The following is a 4770-nucleotide window of genomic DNA, read 5'->3' as shown; positions in this document are numbered from 1 at the left end:
TTAGAGAGACTGCAAGAATAACGTTGGGGATTTAGTCTCACCTGATTATGGGATTGTTATTTCTTGATATTGAAACTCTCCTCTTGTTATTCTTATTGTATGTAATCCAATGCTGTTTATTATTATGTATTCAATGTGGGAAATCTAAATTTAAAGATGTCTAAAAATTTTTCTTTTTCAATCATAACATTGCCATTATCAAGGTCACTCTGGTCATCATCATCTTCAGCAAAATTATTATTATCATCATAAGTGCTAATTATTGAAAGTCTGGTATGTGTCTATGATTTTGTATTATTTGTATTTTGATTAATAATTTTTATATTACCACTGTGCATGCATCCGTGTTAAATTTTTGAATAAATAAAGAAAGAAAAAGAACTAAACCATAACAGGTAGCTTGACTATGTGAGTATAACAAATCATTGAACAGATTTTTGAAGCATTGCACATTTCTAACCAGTATGAATTAACTTCCCCTCTCCCTGTCATTACACACAAATATTTAAGGGTTTGAAATGAATTTTTTCAAGTAATATACTATAAATATTACTACAACATCATGTGTATATCTAAAATTACCTTGAAAATAATATATTCTACTTTCTATTGAAATATTAGTCATTTTACTCTAGGAAACATTTGGAAAAATAGATTATCTATTGAAATGCAAAGGGTAAAAAATAGTAGCATAAAAGTTTTAGAGGAAGTGTATATATTCAGAAATATGTGTGTGTTTGTGTGTGTGTGTGTGTGTGTGTGTTTGTGTATAAATGTTATGTGTAGACAGTCATACATTTTTAGAAGGAATTTGTCGTCATATATATATATATAAATATAAATTTATATATAGAATTATGTGCATTATAGTGAAACAAACATCTTAAAACAGAATTGAAATTAAAAAATCATCAAACCAAGTGACGGTAACTCACGCCTATAATTCTAGCTCCTGTGGTGGCTGCGATCTAACAATTGTTTTCACATCTAGCCCAAACAGAAAAGTACATGTTATATTCTTATTCTCCAATTAACCATTTAAAAACAGAAATTAGCCCTGTGCTTCAAGTTGTGCAGTGCTGGCCTTGAGCACAAATAAAGCTTAGGGACAATGTCCAGGACTTGTAAACAACAACAACATGTCTCACATTAATTTCACAAAAGCATTTTTAACTGCTGTTAACATTTCTTAGAAACATGAATATATGCCCCTGGAAATTTTTAAGTAAAAAGTACAGAATATTTATGTCTATGTTAAAGACATGACTATTTAGATTGTTTAAGATATTTAGCTAATGTTTAGGAATTAAGTATAATGATAGGTAGGTAATAATTTGGAATGGTCTTTTATTCTGTTTCATGATAGTGATAAAATGATACCTGTAATGATTATATAAAATTACTCTTGCATGGTATTTGAATTATAATAAGTGATAAGTCACATCTTGCCCATAAAAACAAACACATTTTGAAAGTGAAAGACGAACAAAATCTACCAAGTATATGACCCCCATAAACAGTTGGGAGTTGCAATCCTAATATCAGATAAAATAGACTTTAAATTAAAATTCGTGAGAAGAGAAAAAGAAGGTCGCTACATACTAATTAAGGGATTGCTCCTTCAGGAAAATATTACAATTCTAAATATCTATTTGCCAAACAACGGAGCACGCATTTATCCAAGAAAAACTACTTTCCTTCAAAGCTCACATAGATCTAAAGACATTAATTCTTGGGGACTTTAACACACAACTGTCCCCACTAGATAGATCAACTCGGCAAAAACACAATAACCTGCAGATCTAAACAACTGCAAGGATCAACTGGATTTAACAGACATCTAATGCATAATTCACCCAGCAGTATCAGAATACACCTTTGTCTCAGCAGCATATAGAACATTTTCAAAAACTGACCACATTTTAGGTCACAAAACAAAAGTCCAAATTCAGAAACATTGAAGTTATACCTTGCATTCTCTCAGACCACAGGAAATAAAATTAGAATTCAACGCCAAAAGCCACCAAAGTAAGTCCTGTAACACATGGATGCTGAACAACACACTGTTGAATCGCGAGTAAGTCATGTAAGAGATTAGAAAGGAAATTTAAGTGTTCATGATATTCAACAAAAACGAGCACACAAATTACCAGTTCCTCTGGGACACAGAAAAGTCATTACTCAGAGGCAAGTTGGAGATATATGAAACCAACAATTTAATGAGACATCTGCACCTCCTTGAAAAAGAGTAGCAAGATAAACACCAACCCAGTAGATGGAAAGAAATAATTAAAATTAAATAAGAATTAAATGAATTAGATTCAAAAAACATAGAAAGAATCAATAAAACAAAGAATTGGTTCTTCAAAATCATTAACAAAATTGACATACTCTTAACAAATCTTATCAGAAAAAGAAAACTCACCCAAAGAAATAAACTCAGAGATGAGAATGGAAACATCACCAGAGAAACAACCAAGATTCAGAACATTATAAGGGAATATTTCTCAAAACTATGCTAATAAGTTTGAGAACTTGGCAAAAATCGACGTTTTCATAGCAAATATCGACATGCTGCTGAAACTAAAACAAGATGAATTAAACCATTTTAACAGCCCATATCAAGCATTAAGATAGAAACAGCCTTAAGAGAATTCCTATCTAAAAAAAGCCCAAGACCTGACAGATTTACATCAGAATTCTACAAGGCCTTCAACGCAGAGCTCACCCCAATACTACTCCAACTCTTCAATGAAATTGAAAGTTCACTACAGAACTTATTCCATGAGGACATCAAAACCCTCATCCCCAAACCAGGCAGGTACTCATCAGAAAAGAGAAGTTTAAACACATTTCTTTGATGAACAATGATGCAAAACTTCTCAACAAAATTTTGGTCAATTGACTTCAACAATTCATCCAAAAAATAATACACCACGATCAAACAAGATTAATTTCAGGGATGCAAAGTTGGGTCAATATACGCAAATCAATTAATATAATACATTGTAACAACAAGAGCAAGGGTAAGAACCACATGGTTATCTCAATTGTTTGAGAAAAAGCATTAGACAATATCCAACAATCCCTTTATGATGAAAGCTCTGGAAAAATTAGGAATCCAGGGAACATTCCTCAATTGAATAAAGGCTGTATATGACAAACCTACAGCCAGCATTATACTTAATGGTGAAAAACTAAAGCCATTTTCTCTTAAATCAAGAAGGGGACAACGGATTGCTGGGTCATAGGGAAGCACTATGTGGAGTCTTTTGAGAAATCTCCATACTACTCTCCAAAGTGGTTGAACAAATTTACACTCCCACCAACACTGCATTAAGGTTCCCTTCTGTCCACATCCCCGAAAGAATCTGTTGTTGTTAGAGTTCTTGATTTTAGCCATTCTAACAGGAGTGAGGTGGTATCTCAATGTTGTTTTGATTTGCATTTTTTTATGGCTAGGGAGGTTGAGCATTTCTTAATGTATCTATTGGCAATCCTTCTTTCCTCTTCAGAAACGTTTCTCTTTAAGGCTTTAGCCTAATTATTTATTGGGCAGTTGTTTCTTTGAAGATTTGTTGTTGGGGGATTTAATTTTTTGATTTACAGGTATATTTTATTTTGTTTGTTTGTTTGTTTTTTTGGGTCCGGTCATGGGGCCTGAAGTCTGGGCCTGGGCGCTGTCCCTCAGCTCTTCAGCTCAAGGCTAGCGCTCTACCACTTGAGCCACAGCACTACTTCTGGCTTTTTTCTTTTTGCTTATGTGGTGCTGAGGAATCGAACCCAGGGCCTCTGGCATGCAAGGCATTCGCTCTACCACTAAGCCACCTTCCCAGCCCCTCCAGATATATTTTAGTTATGAGACTATTTTCAGTTTTATGGCTAGTGAAGATATTCTCCCAATCTGTGGGCTTTCTATTGATCTTGCTAACTATGACCTTTGCCATGCAGAAGCTCTGCAGTTTCATGCAATCCCATTTGTCCAACCTTTCTTTGATTTGTCGTGTTTCTTGGTCTCTATTAAGAAAATTTCAGCCTGTGCGGCACTTACCCAAATGTTCACAAACAAGTCCACACTAAAGCTACCAGCACGACTATGTTTATTGTAGCATTATTTACTGTAGCTAAGATAAGGAACCAACTCAGATGTCCCTCAGTAGATGAATGGATCAAGAAAATGTGGTATATATACACAATTGAATTCTATGCCTACATCAGAAAGAATGACATTGCCCCATTTGTTAGGAAATGGTAAGGCTTGGTAAAAATTATATTAAGTGAAGTAAGCCAGGCCCAAAGAAACATACGCCCCATGGTTTCCCTTACTAGGAGTATCTAGTATGTCTGAGTCAAGCAGAAAAGGTCAGATAATTTGATGTTAGGGAAATGAATCCTAAGATATGTATTCAAATGTTTTTATTTCTTCATGCAATTGTTTCTAACACAATTGTAAAATTATTTCCTTGTTGCTTTGTATGTCCCTCCCTCACAGTATAACCCCCTCTTTCTCTGTATTTGATGTTAGTATAATTTGTAGAGGGGAAGTGGAAAAACAAATAGTCTAAATATGGATACAGGTAGACCCATTGCAACAATGAGATGTACAAGTCGTTATGTCGAAAACGAACTTTACAACTTTGGTGGGGGGGGTGGGGGGGTAGGGGGAGGATGGGAAGGGATGGGAAGGGGAAACAAAGGACGAGATTAAAATGCTTGACAATCTTGCCCATGTAATTGTAACCCCTCTGTAAAGTATTTTCACAATAAAAA

This window comes from Dipodomys merriami, unplaced genomic scaffold, assembly GCF_024711535.1.
Source record: "Dipodomys merriami isolate MVZ:Mamm:240054 unplaced genomic scaffold, mDipMer1.0.p SCAF_414, whole genome shotgun sequence".
In the NCBI taxonomy this organism is placed as follows: Eukaryota; Metazoa; Chordata; class Mammalia; order Rodentia; family Heteromyidae; genus Dipodomys; species Dipodomys merriami.
The sequence above is the reverse complement of the archived record's forward strand: the minus strand, read 5'-3'. Positions refer to the sequence as shown.